This window comes from Palaemon carinicauda, chromosome 29, assembly GCF_036898095.1.
Source record: "Palaemon carinicauda isolate YSFRI2023 chromosome 29, ASM3689809v2, whole genome shotgun sequence".
Lineage (NCBI taxonomy): Eukaryota > Metazoa > Arthropoda > Malacostraca > Decapoda > Palaemonidae > Palaemon > Palaemon carinicauda.
In genome coordinates, this window is record NC_090753.1 from 79751941 (window position 1) to 79769834 (window position 17894).

Consider the following 17894-nt stretch of genomic DNA (forward strand, 5'->3'; position numbering starts at 1 on the left):
ATTGTTGGTTTTTATTTCTTTACTTATGCTGTACAATATATTTTAGTAATACTGTACACAGTGTTTAAACATATACAGTATTACAACACCATTAATTTGTAAAACGCCCGATACGGGGTGTGATTTCTTTGATCTGAAACAGATTAAACCCATCTACTGTATATTAGTCCTTATGGAAAAAATTCCTTTGTATTCTTCATTTATGGCACTCAATTTGCCTTTTAGATTAATTAATGTTGTACTGTATTCACAAAAGCCAGTTGTAAAACATTTTAGAAAATGAAATTACAGTACAGAGTTTTTTAATATGACAAATTCGAAGATAATTTGTATTTTTCCTAACCATACAAACCTTAGCTATTTACAAAGGGGTTACCTTTTAGCGTAGCTGAAATGGCAAGCCATTAGAATTTAACGAGGGTGTATTACCCCCGCGCTAGTTAGCGGGGGGGTAGGGGAGTGGTAGCTAGCTACCCCTCCTCCCCCTCACACACAGGTGAATACTCACTTTCACTTAGAGGTAGGACTTGTCTTGGGGGACAGGGCTGGCAGGCAAATATGTGTAAATAGCTAAGGTTTGTATGGTTAGGAAAAATACAAATTATCTTCGAATTTGTCATTTGTTCCGTAACCGGAATACAAACCATGCTATTTACAAAGGGTGACTTACCCCTTAGGAAGGGTGGAAAGTCCCCAGCCATACTGGCTTTGGCTTTACCCGGGGACTCAGAATCCGAGTGAGTCGCACTCGAGAAAAGGAGTCCCTGCACCTCACAAGTTCCTTGCTCCGCAAGTAACCATGTGGCCTACGTAAGCTTGTGTGTGAAGGAAGAAGTGTGACCCGTCCTAGGCAGTTGACCTGGAGTTCCAGAAGGAACTCTGGGTTAGGACGTTCCCAATACCACCTCGTCAGGGTATGGGGGACGCGACAGTATTGACTCAATACTCAGAACACAAGGAAGCATGGTTTACCTGCAGAGGTTCGAGGTCAGCTATGCAGAGACCAGGATGCTGCTTCCCCGTAGAGGGGATGATGAAGAAAGAAGTAAAGGCCAGACATACTTCTTTCGTTTATGCAGACTAAAACCTGATAACAATGCCCTCAACCTTCTGCTACCTGTCCAAAAAGGAGCCTGAGGTTAGACCAGCTGTTGTGTAGCCACCACAGAGCGATAGAAAACGTATCGAGACTCCTGTGGGTCACGCCCTGCAGGAAGCGGGCTGCGAAGGTCATTAGACGCTTGTAGCACCTGCGTCACAGAGTAGTATTACTCGAAGGCGAAGGACGTTGCGATGTATCCAACATCGAGCTGTAGGGCGACGTGACGGGGGAGGGTCTGGAGACAGGTCGAGATGAATGTCCTTGAGTCCGGCTGAAGAGGTATACAGGTGACTCTCCCCCCATGTCCTCCTTGTGCTCCCAAATCGGCTGCAACTGAGGACAAACTGCAGCTGTTCCCAGCGCTAACCTCTCAATTCCTTTACTGGCAAGAAAGAGAAGGTCTTGGGACATCAGACACAGAATGGAGACTCGAAATCTTGAATGAATCGGACCGAAGGGCCGGGACCCTCAGATTCTGAGTCTAGCCAACAACTCAGGAGCGAGCCTGAATGTTGCCTTCCCCTCTTCCTTAGAAAGGGGGGAGTAGTAAGAGACCAAGAAGATTGCTTACACACTGGCCGTGGCCAGAGTGAGCAGAAGACCCAAGGCGGAATACAATCCGAGGCCTGTCGTAAAAGGGTCTTGAGAAGATCTCTTAAAGGACTAAAAGTCCGAGCCATGCTCCAAGTTGGAGGTCTTCCTCTGACTAGGGCAGGGACGATCGTAGCTTCGCATGAGCGAGGATAGATCCAGCGGGCAGGAAAAAGTTATTCCTTTAAGCCTGAAGGTCAGGGAAAGGCTGAGCGACAGGCTTCATTGCCGAGAGCGGAAAGGAGTTTCCTCCCGCCGAAAGGCAATAAGACCGTTATTGCTGGAGAAGAGGCCTCAAGGGAAGAGGTATATCTCCCACGGCACCAACCACCTTAGACTCTTCACTTTGCCTGGGAGACCCCTGTGGATGACTATCGCAGATGACGCGACCTCCGTACCGCGACTGTAGCGGGTTGTCTCTTCTTGAGGAGGAGGCGTAGTGTCTCCAGGCATGAAGCCGAAGCGACGCCCCGGTTCGGGAGAGATGTCGCAGTGTGGTTGCTTGAGTAGTCTGCGCCGTGGGAGAAGCTCTCCCGGGAGTTCCGTCAGGGGAAGCAGAGGGTCCAGAAACCGTTCTGCGCATAGTCCCAGTGGAGCTCTCCCATTGAAAGGTTGACAGACAACCTGGTCTTGTTGAGACCCATTGTCCACAGACAAAAAGGAGGGAAGACGCAGGCATCGAAGTTGTCTCACCATCACCGGAATGCATCTTGCCAGAGTCTTGGGGTCTGAGACTGGGGGGAAGAATAGCGGAAGCTTGAGGTTCCAAGCTGTCGCGATCAGGTCCCCCAGACCAGCACTTGCTGGTTACCCAAGGTCAAAGACCCCCAGGTACACTCTCTCTACGAGGCTCTGCTCGGATAGTCTGAGAGAAACATTCCCCTGCCTGGAATGAGAGAGCCGATGGTGGTATTGAGAGAATCTCAATCATCCCGGTATCTCTACTGCAAGATGTGAAGGTGTGAAAATGCGTCCCCTGCTGGTTAGAATGAAGTCGACGCGCAACGGGGCGACTCGGCAGGAGCTGTAGGATCTGAAGAGGGGCCAGACTAAGGCCCCTAAGCCTGCCTGAATGATAGAGAGGTATCCTTCAGGTCTTGACCATAGGCCTGGACCGGAACATGCCCCCTCCTTTCCTTTGACGAGTCCGAGAACCGCATCAAGAATGTGGGGAAAGGACGAGAATATCCACTACCATCAAGAGGCTCCATAGGTCAACACCCATTGCAGGTCTAATAGTTCCGCTGGTCCCATAGGGCCAGGGAGTCCGGTTAAACATTGCCTGAAGCCACCGGAACTTGGATCGCCCCACATGGAACTTATCCTGAGGCGACCGTTCGGACTATAGACGGGTCAATGAGGAAAGGAGAACTAGGAAACGTTCCAAGGTAGGGCTGAAAGCTCTGCTTGACTGAGAACAGGTACTGCGACTCTCCTCAGTCTTGCCACAGTCAACCGAAAGGAAGGCTCGGAGGATGTGGTAACAGAATCTGGCGTCCCCAGGTGGTCACCCATCCAAGTACCGACGTTGCTTAACCTCGCTGGACGGACGAGAAGCGGGGTTTCCAACGTGGTAAGGCCGTTGACTTAATATCATGGCCAGATACTCCAGATGTTGAGGCAGAGGAAGAGAAAAATACCATGAGCCCACACTCATGGTAAGCATCCGGAAGCTTGTCCCGGCGCTGGAGAAGGTCGAAACCCGAGCCTACCGGAGTTGACCAGCCCTCCAAACAGCAGAGGAGGCGGAAGCCTGCACCTGAGCGGCCAAGAGGAAGGCAGGGAGAGTTCTCTGGGGAAACAAACCTGCTATGCCACGGCGGGATAGCCACACTGCATCATAAGCAGGAATACTTGCAGTCTAGGCTGAATTCGACGAGTACCCTGGAAGATGGATGGAATGGAAACTGAAAGTACCCGTCCTTCCGATCCAGGGTTTAAGGAGTCCTGTCGCCTCGTTACCAGTCTGATCGATTATGCTGGTCTACGCTGGCCGAAGTTTGTTCGACAAACTTGATCAGGGCTGAGAGGTCGACTATGGACATCCCCTCTCAGATCCTTCCTTACAAGAAAGGATCGACTGAGGGGGCCGGGGGTGAAGCCGTCGATGATCCTAAGGAAGACCTTCGCCTAAGGTATGGATCATTCTGCCCAACCGGGCAACTCTGCTGACGCTATGGCATAGAGGTTCAGAGACACTGAATTCGCTGACAGAGACGGCAGGCGCGATATCCTTGGCTAATCACAGAGATTGTGCGGGAATGGGCATCGGGAAGCTGTCATTCGGATGAGTAACCTTAAGCATCCTCCCAGCGAAAAACCTGCAATCCTAGAGTTCGTGAACTCCTTTTAGGACTATGCCCCCCCGGGGGAGTCTCCCGTGCCATCTGTTCCTGACAGGAGGAAACTGCAATTGGACACCTTGTCCCAGTTGTCGTAGCCGATAACTTAGGCCGACGTGGTTGAAAGAAAAGGGCGCTGGAGCCCTGCAGAGTCTGGAAGAAAGCGCCTTGGAGGAGTGAAACCGGAAGTCGATTTACTCCGCACAGCAGCTGTCTAAGTCTCTGTCCTTGGGCACAAACAAACTCTTCTCAAGGATGGAAGGGTGTCTGATGTCGTCGACCTCCACAGATGAGACACCCGAAGGAAGCCCTCAGTCAGCGCGTCCAGATGGTACAACATCGAGCTTGTCCGCAAGTTAGATACTTAACGACGAAAGGCCAAGGTGCCTGAGCTCGAGAGGAGGAAAGTACCCTTGATCTTCCTGTAGCTTCCTTGAACCAAACCTCGGGCCGTAACCGAGGAGGGAAAGAACCTGGTAAGCTCCCAGAGGAAGAGGTAAGCAGTCACCCCCTGTCCGATGGAGAAATCCCAAACGGAAAGCCCCCCCGCCAAAAATCCTTCCAGGGAATGACGGGGAAGGGCTAACCCAGGTTCAGGAATAGAGGAGTGTTGCTCAGATCTCCCTTAAGTCTCTCCTATTCTTGCAAGTGCCATGCTCTGTGTTTACGGGGTGAGGCCGTGTTCTGGAAATACACTCCAGAAGAACTCGCCAGGCTAGTCATGCTGCGAAAACCCCATTGGGAATCGTGGTCGCAATTGCCCTGGAGCTCGCGCGACGGAAATTCCTGGTGGTCGGCGAGCGATAACCCATAGACGAGCAATGGATACTGCAAGAAATAAGCCGACATTTGTGCGAAGAAACACTGTAGGTTCGCGCGACGGAACACCATCCGTCCGCGCGATGGAAAAACCGTTGGTTCGCGCGTGGGCGAACATTGGAGAGCATGAGCGCAGACGTGCAGGCACGTGGGCGTGTGGGCGTGCAGGCACGTGGGCGTGTGGGCGTGCAGGCACGTGGGCGTGTGGGCGTGCAGGCGAGTGGTCGCGCGGTTGCACGGGCGAGCGGTCGCGCGGTTGCACGGGCGAGCGGTCGCGCGGTTGCACGGTCGAGCGGTCGCGCGGTTGCACGGGCGAGCGGTCGCGCGGTTGCACGGGCGAGCGGTCGCGCGGTTGCACGGGCGAGCGGTCGCGCGGTTGCACGGGCGAGCGGTCGCGCGGGCGCGCAGGCGAGCGGTCGTGAGGGTGGGCAGGTGGATGAGAGCGAGTCCGAGGCGGCGAACGCAAGCGTTAGCGCGATGGCGAGGAAACGCGCTGCCGCGTGGGCGAGGAGGACCGCTGGCGATATGGATAAACAAGCGATCGGTGGTGAGCTGGTGAGCGCTAACGCGCAGGTTGGCGATGGCGCGTTGTGTTATGCCGACGCGATGGTCGAGCAGTATGCGCAGGTGAGCGATCGTGCGTTGGCGAGCAGTATGCGAAGGTGAGCGATCGATCGCGAGCAGTGATCAGCATGCGCCGGGTCGCGCGATGGTGATCAGTATGCGCAGGGTCGCGTGATGGTGATCAGCATGCCAGGGTCGCGCGATGGTGATCAGCATGCGCAGGTCGGCGGTCGCGCGATGGCGAACAGCATCTGCAGGTGGGCGATCGCGCGATGGCGAACAGCATACGCAGTTGAGGGTCGCGCGATGGTGATCAGCATGCGCAGGGTGGAGCGATGGTGATCAGCATCCGCAGTTGAGGGTCGCGCGATGGCGATCAGCATCCGCAGTTTGAGGGTCGCGCGATGGCGATCAGCATCCGCAGTTGAGGGTCGCGCGATGGCGATCAGCATCCGCAGTTGAGGGTCGCGCGATGGCGATCAGCATCCGCAGTTGAGGGTCGCGCGATGGCGATCAGCATCCGCAGTTGAGGGTCGCGCGATGGCGATCAGCATCCGCAGTTGAGGGTCGGGCGATGGCGATCAGCATCCGCAGTTGAGGGTCGGGCGATGGCGATCAGCATCCGCAGTTGAGGGTCGCGCGATGGCGATCAGCATCCGCAGTTGAGGGTCGCGCGATGGCGATCAGCATCCGCAGTTGAGGGTCGCGCGATGGCGATCAGCATGCGCAGGTGAGCTAGTAGCTGGCGAACCATGTTCCTTCAGAAGTGTTGGAGAACGTTGGCGTGCCGGCTGTAACACACGTGGGCGATCCGGAGATCGCCGAGAGACAGGTGATCGCTGGCGAGCTGATGATCGCTGGCGAGCTGATGATCGCTGACGAGCTGATGATCGCTGGCGAGCTGATGATCGCTGGCGAGCTGATGATCGCTGGAGAGCTGATGATCGCTGGCGAGCTGATGATCGCTGGCGAGCTGATGATCACTGACGAGCTGATGATCGCTGACGAGCAGAAGGCTACGCGTGGAAGCCTGCGCAAAGAAGAAGAGTCCTTGACCCCGACCTGAACCGAAGTTCTAGATCGCGAGGGCGAACGTGGGCGCACAGGGCGCGTAACAGGAACCAACAGGAACCGCAGGGATGATCATCTTGAAAGCGCTGATGAGCAGGAGCAGGAGAGAACACAGCAGAAGGGCGCGCAGGGAAACCCTGACACGCAAGGGAAGAACCCCCGTGGGGGCAACCCTTTGCCCCGAAGGGATCGTTGTCCGCCGGGAGACTGATGTCCGTTGGAAGACCACTGTCCGTCGGGAAGACCGTTGTCCGTCGGGAAGACCGTTGCCCGTCGGAAGACGAGATCAGACTGCTGTCCATCTGCACCAAGGCGGAAGATCGAGAAAAAGGAGTTGTAGGCTGCAAACGGAGATCCAAAAAGGCGCCTAGAGCACCCTTATAGGGAGAAGAGAGGCCCTGACGACGAGGCGGACGGTGGGCCTTACGGCGAGGGAGGCCAACAGCAACAGCAATAGAAGAAACCTCCGAAGAGGAGTCTCTATGAGTGTACTCTCTCGCGAACGAAAGAGAAACACTTCGTGGAAGAGACTGGTCAGCCAGTGACCTAAAAGGAGCAATCCTCCAAAGAGGATCTCCTGCAGTTGCCCAGCCCCTTGAGCGAAACTGCAGGTGCGACCGCTCAGCACCAAGAGCATAGTCGCACGAAAAAAAGGCAAGAGAAGAACCCCCCAAAAGGGGAAAAACTCAAGCCTGGACAGGAAAAAACTTCCCTCGGAAGGAAAGTTACCCGCCCAAGGAGGCAAGCCTCCTGAGAGTTCTAAAATGAACTGGAGAGCTGTCCGTCGTCACGGGAGTACTACCAGTAGAAGGAGACACGCCCCTGACGAAAATACAAGGGGGGAGGCAGCAACAGCCGAATCCCCAGGACTCAACCAGACAGCTCACACCGTTGCTATATTACAGAAACGAACTAGATCGGTAACTGTAAAAAAAAAAAAAATAAAACAAATAATATTAGTACACATTCATTCCCTTGGGAAGGCTCCGAAGAGGAAACCCGAGGGAAAGGAACAAGAATTACACAACAGGCACATGCCCTCACAACCACTTACACTCGCGGAAGGAGAGCTGTAACCAAAACAGAATTATAACAATTATAATTATGTAACTATGTAATTATGTAATTTAAAAATGAATGAACACTAAAGAAAGAACGAAAACCCCGAAAGGAATCGTTCTACAAGCTGAAAAACAAAAAACAACTACAATTAGATTCATAACTAATTGAGACAAACGTACGGCGTAGCAACCCCCCACACGGAAAGGAAGCTAGGCTACAAGGGCGTAGTAACACGTAGTAAAAGGGTGAACGACCTCCAGAGAGAGAGAGAGAAAGACATAAGTCAAACTCGATCGCCACCCATAAAATTACGCCGTGGTGGCCTAACTGCCGAGGCCTCCACGTAGATATCGTACACTACACACACAAATCTGAAAAGGAAACTTACTTATTTCTATACACAAATATATATACAAACATGAAAACATGTTTACATATATACAGTATTGAGTAAATGAAAAGTAAGCGATCAAGTAAAGACAAAACAAACAAACAATGGCTACCAAGAGAGGACCAAGACAGAGACGTCTGTCACAGTCCGAGCCAAAAGTGAAAGTGAGTATTCACCTGTGTGTGAGGGGGAGGAGGGGTAGCTAGCTACCACTCCCCTACCCCCCCGCTAACTAGCGCGGGGGTAATACACCCTCGTTAAATTCTAATGGCTCGCCATTTCAGCTACGCTAAAAGGTAACCCCTTTGTAAATAGCGTGGTTTGTATTCCGGTTACGGAACAATTGAAAATTCATCCAAGGTCATACTTGTTAAAAAGGAAAGTGGTCAGAGCTACATCTTTTCCTTACTTGATCCATCTTTGAGTGACAATCGCCTCACGACGATCATATGTTTCCTTTTACATTTTCATTTTGGCTCAACGAAATCATACCTAAAGAAGCTGCAAGGAAAAGATGGTGTTATCTTATGGGCCCAGAAATAGCCCAGAATTCACTGACTACACCTGAGGTATTATATTAAGAAATTGCTTTAGCCAGAGACCACTTCGCATGGATTTGCATTGGGTACTTCAGTCTCCCACTTTTCATCAAATTGAGCAGATGTGGAGAACCTTAAGGCATCGTTAGGCTAGATAAGATCAGGTTAGGACACATCCTTGTAATTCAATCTTCAGAAAGAAAACACAAACAACAAAGTAAGGACTGGGCACACTAGGTTAGGTTAAGAATTGATCTTTAGGAAGTCCTGGTACAAGATTGTCATCTTATTCTTAATTTTAACAATTTAAAATTAATGATGTCCCTAAAATAGTAAGAAAGTGAGAACAAAAGTAATATAGAAGTATAAAAAGTGGATGCAGCTTTGCCCTAAAATAAAAACCCAGAGGACACAACCCTGTATTCCAATTTCATATACAGCTCATTGGGTCAAATTAAGTGGAGGTACTGAGGGGATGAACATCTTTTGCCAGGAAAGGTCACAACACTCTAAGTGAGACTAAGATGCACCACAATAATCTTATTCAATTTACAGCATATTAGGTCAGGTTACAAGGGGGATTCATGGTGGTTAGGAACTTTAAAAATTCATACCTGCAGCAAATGTTTTTATGTTGAACAGGCTGACATAAGTCTTTTTATAGTTTATTTATGAAAGTTATATTCTTTTGTTACTGTTTTTAAAATGTTTTAATTGTTGATTACTTTTCTTTTACTATATATTTCGTAATTTCCTTTCCTCATAGGGCTATTTGTCCCTGTTAGTCCCCTTGGGCTTGTAGCATCTTGCTTTTCCAACTGGGGTTTTAGCTTGGCTGATGATGATGATGATGATGATGATGATAATGATGATGATGATGATAACATAAACAATAATAATAATAAAAATAATAATGATAATAGACCCAGCACCCTAAGATGTTTGGATGCATTCCTGTAAGTGTCATTGCTATATTAATATCCATCATAAATGTTTTGGATATTATTTTTGCCCTTCATGAACAATGCCCATTATTTCATGGAGGTATCACATTGAGGTTTAATACATTTCCTAACTTTATGATTGCACCATTAGTCTTTTAATTTACCCACCCGAAATCCCAAGTTTTCTACAGCGGTCCCCCTAACTTGTACAACACAGAAGAGTGAATATGTGATTCTTAACCCTTTCAATCCTACCCTGAAAGAATAAGTTTATCCCTCTTACCTTAGTACCTTTTTTTACATATTTACCCAACACATTTTATAAAAAATACTATTATCACTGCAAATTAAAAGCAATATACTGTACCATTGTTAAGAATTTACTAACCTGGCCTAGATTACTTTTAACAAACCATCTCAAAATACAGTTTGAAATACAGTATGGGACTCCAAATTGTTTCCATAATCTATTCAAAACACCAGACTGTACTTTGTCTCTAAACAACAGTTCTTGATCTACACAATATTTTTGATTGATACCAAAACAATTATAAAATCAAAACCTCATATACTCTACGTGTAGATAAGAGTTATAGAATATCTGAACTCAAAATGTATTAGACCACAGCTATGCAGCAACTATGGGGCCTAGAACGTAGGGATCTTCATAAGCAAAGAAGACTGCGCATTATGATGTGTTCTAGTTTTGCTAGCAATTACTATGTGGAGTGTACACATAACTCAGTAAGTAATAACAAAACCATGGAAAGAAATCTTAATGCAAAGTAATACGCAAATATTCTGGAGAACCTCTGAACGCAACCAACACAACTGAAATTGAGACACTGGCCCATCAATTCTGCTTCTTACCACTTATTGCTAGAATGTTCCTTCTTTTGCTAATGCTGATATGTTTTCATTCAGTTAGTGAGAAGGGATATGAAAAAATTAAGACAAACTCTTAACCTTAGAATCTATTTTGGCTCTGAATAGAGGTAGAAGAGACAGCCATCTTGTTCCTTAAACCCTATTTTGACAGACAATACTTAATCATGCATTTAGCTGAAGCTAATGCCAACAAGAAAAGTGTTTTAGCCATGATAGCTTTAAGAGATAAATTTTCAAACATTTCAAAATTTGGAAGCTTTTCAACACTAAACAATCTAAATATACCCATCATAATACACTATTCCCATTGTCTTTCCCTTCAATAAATATATGTCCTTAACAAAGGAATGGAGCATTCTAGCGGAAAGTGGTAAGAAGCCCAGAACTGCCACCCCCGATACTCTGTGTCCCTTTCAGTTCCTCAGTTGTGACGGTTGTATTCAGACACTCTCCAAATTGTTTGCTTACTGAAGATGTCTTCCTCTGGTTTTCTTAGCAATTACTGCAAAATGTGTACAGGAATTGTCTTTGAGAAACCCTGAACTGCATTCCCTTTGTGTATTGTGCTTTAAATAAAGGTTGTGAAGAGTGGGTTTCCTTCAGAGTACCTCTCATTGAAAAGTACATTTCAATGGTTGCCAATCAAGTTACTAGTACAAAGCACAAAAGAAAACTTGCTGTTAATTCAGGGGAAAAGCCAGGGAAGACTAAGTTAGTTGATTATAGTGAGGATAAACACCTCTTCACCTTTAGATAATTCACATAGTCTGCCCACTCGTATTAGTGATGAGCTTCATAAGCTCGTGACATCACTAGCTTCCTTTGTTAAAGTTAGAAATCCAGTGAATTCTCCCTTAAATACTGTGATTCTGGTCCTTACCGCCCCATTGCCAAACTTAACCTAAACCGAGTCTAATATTAATAGCATTTGTTTCAATAAAGGCTCATAAAGTTTGCTGTACAGTACAGATTTGAAAGCCACTCAGAGAGTCTCAAATTCTTTATTTACTTTAGATCCTTCTACTCCTAAACCTTTGCAGCGCTATAATATGTTATTTTTATTAGTAAAATAAATTTTTGAATATACTTACCCGATAATCATGTAGCTGTCAACTCCGTTGCCCGACAGAATTCTATGGAGGGATACGCCAGCTATCACAATACTAGAAGGGGGTGTACTTACCAGCGCCACCTGTGGCCAGGTACTCAAGTACTTCTTGTTGACACCTCCTCAATTATTCCTCGGTCCACTGGTTCTCTATGGGGAGGAAGGGAGGGTCGATTAAATCATGATTATCGGGTAAGTATATTCAAAAATTTATTTTACTAATAAAAATAACATTTTTCAATATTAAACTTACCCGATAATCATGTAGCTGATTCACACCCAGGGGGGTGGGTGAAAACCAGTGTACAAGATTAAAGGATAGCTAAGTATCCCATATTTCATATAACAGTTATCTCAAATAACAATGAAATAATAAGTACCTGGTAAGGAAGTCGAATTGAACCGTTACTCTGCCTCTTTTTTAAGTTCGTCTTCCTTACTGAGCGCAGCGTTCCTCTTGGAGGCTGAATCAACCCAAAGGTGACAAAGTATATGGGGTTGCAACCCCTACTAAAGGACCTCTACAAAACCTCTAACCCAGGCGCTTCTCAAGAATGAATAGACCACCCGCCAAATCAAAAGGATGCGGAAGGCTTCTTAGCCTACCGTAACAACCATAAAAACAACAATAAAAGCATTCAAGAGAAAGGTTAAAAAAGGTTATGGGATTAAGGGAATGTAGTGGCTGAGCCCTCACCTACTACTGCACTCGCTGCTACGAATGGTCCCAGGGTGTAGCAGTTCTCGTAAAGAGACTGGACATCTTTAAGATAAAATGATGCAAACACTGACTTGCTCCTCCAATAGGTTGCATCCATTATGCTCTGCAGAGAACGGTTTTTATTAAAGGCCATCGAAGTAGCTACGGCTCTTACTTCGTGGGTCCTTACCTTCAGCAATGCAAGGTCTTCCTCCTTTAAGTGAGAGTGGGCTTCTCTAATCAGAAGCCTTATATAATATGAAACCCCATTCTTGGACATGGGCCTCGAAGGTTTCTTGATGGCACACCATAAGGCTTCTGACTGTCCTCGAAGAGGTTTAGACCTCTTAAGATAAAATTTGAGAGCTCTGACAGGGCAAAGAACTCTCTCTAGTTCGTTACCTACCATGTTGGAGAGGCTAGGTATTTCGAACGATCTAGGCCAAGGACGTGAAGGAAGTTCGTTCTTTGCTAGGAATCCGAGCTGAAAAGAACATGTTGCAGATTCGGTCGTGAAACCAATGTTCTTGCTGAAGGCATGAACCTCACTGACTCTCTTAGCTGTTGCAAGGCAGACGAGAAAAAGAGTCTTGAGGGTAAGGTCCTTGAAGGAAGCTGACTGGAGAGGTTCGAACCTAGGAGACATAAGGAACCTTAAGACTACGTCTAGGTTCCAGCCTGGAGTGGATAGACGACGCTCTTTAGACGTCTCAAAAGACTTAAGAATGTCTTGAAGGTCCTTGTTGGCAGAAAGGTCCAAACCTCTGTGGCGGAGAACTGAAGCCAACATACTCCTATACCCTTTAATCGTAGGGGCTGAAAGGGATCTCTCATTCCTAAGATGTAGAAGGAAGTCAGCTATTTGGGTCACAGAGGTATTGGTAGAGGATATTGAATTGGCTCTACACCAGCTTCGGAAGACCTCCCACTTAGACTGGTAGACTCTACGAGTGGAAACCCTTCTCGCTCTGGCAATCGCACTGGCTGCCTCCTTCGAAAAGCCTCTAGCTCTAGCGAATCTTTCGACAGTCTGAAGGCAGTCAGCCGAAGAGCGTGGAGGTTTGGGTGCAACCTGTCTACATGAGGTTGACGTAGAAGGTCCACTCTTAGAGGTAGAGTCCTGGGGATGTCGACTAGCCATTGAAGTACCTCTGTGTACCATTCTCTTGCAGGCCAAAGGGGAGCAACCAGCGTCAGCCGTGTCCCTTCGTGCGAGATGAATTTCTGCAGAACTTTGTTTATTATCTTGAACGGTGGGAATGCGTACAGGTCGAGATGGGACCAGTTCAGTAGAAAAGCATCCACATGAACTGCTGCAGGGTCTGGAACAGGGGAACAGTACAGCGGAAGTCTCTTGGTTATGGAGGTGGCAAACAGATCTATGGTAGGTTGACCCCACAAGGTCCAAAGTCTGTTGCACACACTCTTGTGGAGGGTCCATTCCGTGGGAATGACCTGATTCCTTCTGCTTAGGCGATCTGCTGAGACGTTCATATCGCCCTGAATGAACCTCGTGACCAGAGTGAGGTTTAGACCTCTTGACCAAATGAGGAGGTCCCTTGCGATCTCGTATAGGCTCCTCGAATGGGTCCCTCCTTGCTTGGAGATGTAAGCCAAGGCTGTGGTATTGTCTGAGTTCACCTCCACCACTTTGCCTAGCAGGAGGGACTTGAAGTTCAACAGGGCTAGATGAACTGCTAGCAGCTCCTTGCAGTTGATGTGGAGTAATCCTTGTTCCTCGATCCACGTTCCCGAGCATTCCCGTCCGTCCAAGGTTGCACCCCAGCCCGAGTCCGATGCATCTGAGAAGAGATGAAGATTGGGGGTCTGAATGGCCAACGATAGACCCTCCCTGAGAAGGAGGTTGTGCTTCCACCACAGGAGAGTGGTCTTCATCTCTTGGTTGATAGGGATAGAGACTGCTTCGAGAGTCGAACCCTTGTCCCAATGAGCTGCAAGATGGAATTGAAGAGGGCGGAGGTGGAGTCTCCCTAGCTCGACAAACAGGGCCAGTGATGAGAGGGTCCCTGTGAGACTCATCCACTGTCTCACTGAGCAACTGCTCCTCTTCAGCATGCTCATGATGCACTCTAGGGCCTGGCTTATCCTGGGGGCCGATGGAAAAGCCCGAAAATCCTGACTCCGAATCTCCATTCCCAGGTACACAATGGATTGGGAGGGAATGAGTTGAGACTTCTCTATGTTGACTAATAGACCTAGGTCTCTGATTAAGTCTAAAGTCCAATTGAGATTCTCCAGACAACGACGACTCGAGGAGGCTCTCAACAGCCAGTCGTCTAGGTAGAGGGAGGCTCTGATGTTCGACAAGTGTAGGAATTTTGCTATATTCCTCATCAGATGAGTAAAGACCATAGGAGCTGTGCTTAGGCCAAAACACAGGGCTTGGAATTGGTAGACAACCTTTCCAAAAACGAATCTCAGGAAAGGTTGGGAGTCTGGATGAATAGGAACGTGAAAGTATGCATCTTTCAAGTCCAACGAGACCATCCAGTCCTCCTGTCTGACCGCTGCTAAGACCGACTTGGTCGTCTCCATCGTGAACGTCTGCTTGGTGACATACTCGTTGAGAGCGCTGACGTCCAGCACCGGTCTCCAACCTCCTGTCTTCTTGGCCACAAGAAAGAGACGGTTGTAGAAGCCCGGGGATTGATGGTCCCGGACTATAACCACTGCCTTCTTCTGCACAAGTAGCGACACCTCCTGGTGCAATGCTAGCCTCTTGTCCTCTTCTTTGTAGTTGGGAGAGAGGTTGATGGGCGATGTGGTCAGAGGTGGTTTGAGGCAGAATGGAATCCTGTAACCGTTCCTCAGCCAACTGACAGACTGGGCGTCTGCACCTCTCTTCTCCCAGGCTCGCCAGAAGATCTTGAGTCTGGCTCCTACTGCTGTCTGGAGATGCGGAGAGTCAGTTTTTTCCTTTAGATGTCCTGGATCCTTTCCTAGACTTGCTCCTGTGAGAGTCTGGACGGGAGCTTCCTCGGCTGGGGGCTCTACCACGAAAGGGCGGTATGAACCTCGTAGCAGGGGTATCAGCCACTGGGGAGCGATAAGTCTTGGGGACTGAGGTAGCAACCTTAGACTTACGAGCCGATGAGGCTACAAGATCGTGTGTATCTTTTTGTATCAGGGCAGCAGACAAGTCCTTAACCAGCTCTTCGGGGAAGAGGAACTTCGAGAGCGGAGCAAAAAGGAGTTGTGACCGTTGGCAAGGTGTAATGCTGGCGGAAAGGAAGGTACACAGTTGTTCCCTTTTCTTCAAAACCCCTGATACAAACATCGACGCAAGCTCACCCGAACCATCCCTAATGGCCTTATCCATGCAGGACATTAATAGCATGGCAGAATCTTTGTCCGCAGGAGAGGTCTTCTTGCTGAGGGCCCCCAGGCACCAGTCGAGAAAGTTGAACATTTCAAATGCTCTAAACATTCCTTTCAGTAAGTGATCCAGGTCTGAGAAGGTCCAACAAACCTTAGAGCGCCTCATTGCAGTTCTCCGAGGCGAGTCTACCAGACTTGAGAAGTCAGCCTGGGCAGAGGCAGGTACTCCCAAGCCTGGTGCTTCCCCTGTGGCATACCAAACGCTCGCTTTCGAAGTGAGCTTCGTTGGAGGGAACATGAAGGAAGTCTTGCCAAGGTGTTGCTTAGACTGCAGCCACTCCCCTAAGATCCTTAATGCCCTCTTAGAGGATCTAGCTAGGACTAGCTTAGTATAGGTGGACTTAGCTTGTTGTACGCCCAGCGAAAACTCAGATGGCGGAGAGCGGGGAATAGCAGAGACAAAGTGGTCTGGGTAAACCTCCCTAAGTAGAGTCAAGACCTTACGAAAATCAATAGACTGTGGAGAAAGCTTGGATTCATCCACGTCTGATGAGGGATCCAGGTGTGCCTCCTCATCATCCGAAGCCTCATCACCAGAGTGTAGCGAAGAGATCGGACAAGAATGCTGAACTGCAGAGTCAGAACGAGAAGGAACAATAATAGTGGTTTCCTCTTCAAGTGTCTGTTGAGGGAGAACCTGAGGCTCAGACTGCAAAGGCTGAATAACAGACGAAGCAGAAGGAAGGCGCATGGGTGGAGGAGGCTGACTCCTAGCATGAGTGGTTGAACCCAAGGAAAGCGCTTGCTGAGCGGTTGGAGGAAGCGGAGTAGCAAGTTCCTGTTCCTGTGGTATGAGCGGAGCATGATGAGGTTGAGGCTGCGCAGAACAAGGTAAATGTCTCGCAAGCTGAGGCTCCAGAGGCGCAAGGCCAAGGTGTAGTGGTGCCTGCCTTGTGGAGGGTTGAGCTCGCTGCAGCGAGAGCTGAGGAGACTGACTCATGGACGGGAGAGGTTGTTGTACCTCAACCGAGAGTTGCACCACTGGTGGAGCAGCAAGGGGAGGCGGAGGAAGAGAGGTATAATCCTCCTGATCCCATAGTAAAGGTTGCCTTAACGAAGGCGGAGGCTGAACACCACTGGGAACAGCAAACTCAGAATGTGGCTCAACATCGTACGCCTGGCAGGTGGAACTGCGATCAGGCGGAGCGAGCGCAGGCGGAGCGAACGCAGGCGGAGCGAGAGCAGGCGGAGGGAGTGTAGGCGGAGGCGGAGGTGCAACACTCTCAGCCCGACACTCACGCATCAAGTCCGAAAGCTGTGCTTGCATGGACTGAAGAAGAGTCCACTTGGAATCGGCAGAAACGACAGCAGACTGAGGAAAAGCCTTAACAGTCGAGCTCTGTTGTGGCAGAACCTTACTCCTCTTGGGCGGAGTGCAGTCGACAGATGACTGAGGCGAGTCAGAGCTGAGCCAATGACTGCAACCTGGCTGAGCACTCGCGGAATGGACTCTGCGTTTAAGCGGTCTCGAGACCTGAGACCAACGTTTCTTCCCAGACAGTTGATCAGCGGACGAGATAAAGACGGGCTCAATCGTCTGCAGGTGGGAGTGACTGTCTTTGGAAGACACGCCCGCAACCACCGAGGATACTTCTGTGCGCCTAACAAGGCCTGCCGAACCCTTATGCCCTTCGACATTGCTTCTCCCCTGGGCTTGGGAGCTTGCAAGAGGTCCCGGACTGGGAGGACGACTGGCTCGCACAAAAATATCCTCACGCACCACACTGGCACTAACACTAGCACTTGGCACTGCACTGACACTAGCACTCGTCACAGCACTGGCACTAATTCCACCCACTGCACTCTTGACCTTAAGTTCCTTTACTTCGGCCATCAGAGACTTATGGTCACTTACCACTGACTCTACTTTATCGCCTAAGGCCTGAATAGCACGCAAAACAACAGACATATCAGGCGGAGGGCAAACAGTAGGTTCGGGGGTAGCCACTACAGGGGTAGGAAAAGGTAGGGGATCATGAGGTGAGGAAAACAGTGAAGAGTGAGAAGAACTCCTCCTAACTCTACCTCTCTCTAACTTAGTTGAATATTTCAAAAGACGGACAAATTCCAATTCCGAAAGTCCGGCGCATTCCTCACATCGATTTTCTAACTGACAGGGTCTGTCCCTACAGTCAGAACAAGCGGTGTGAGGATCTACCGAGGCCTTCGGAATACGCCTATTGCAAGACCTACATCGTCTATGGGAGGGAGCTTGCGAAATGTCAGACATCTTGAATCCAAAGAGTTAGCCAAAGGGGGTTCCAAAATCAAGCAAAAAATCGTTAACCGTTAATCAGGACTATATAAAAGCTATCTAGCTAATATAAGAAGGTTTCCAGTAAAGCGACAGCCGTTAATCTGAGAGAATACTTCA

General features: G+C 48.9%; 1 protein-coding gene across 1 annotated transcript in view; it reads right to left on the bottom strand.

The window, feature by feature from the left end:
- LOC137622285 (RAB6A-GEF complex partner protein 2-like) overlaps window positions 1-17894 on the bottom strand; it is a 79495-nt gene that overhangs the window by 53786 nt on the left and 7815 nt on the right. The window lies entirely within an intron of this gene.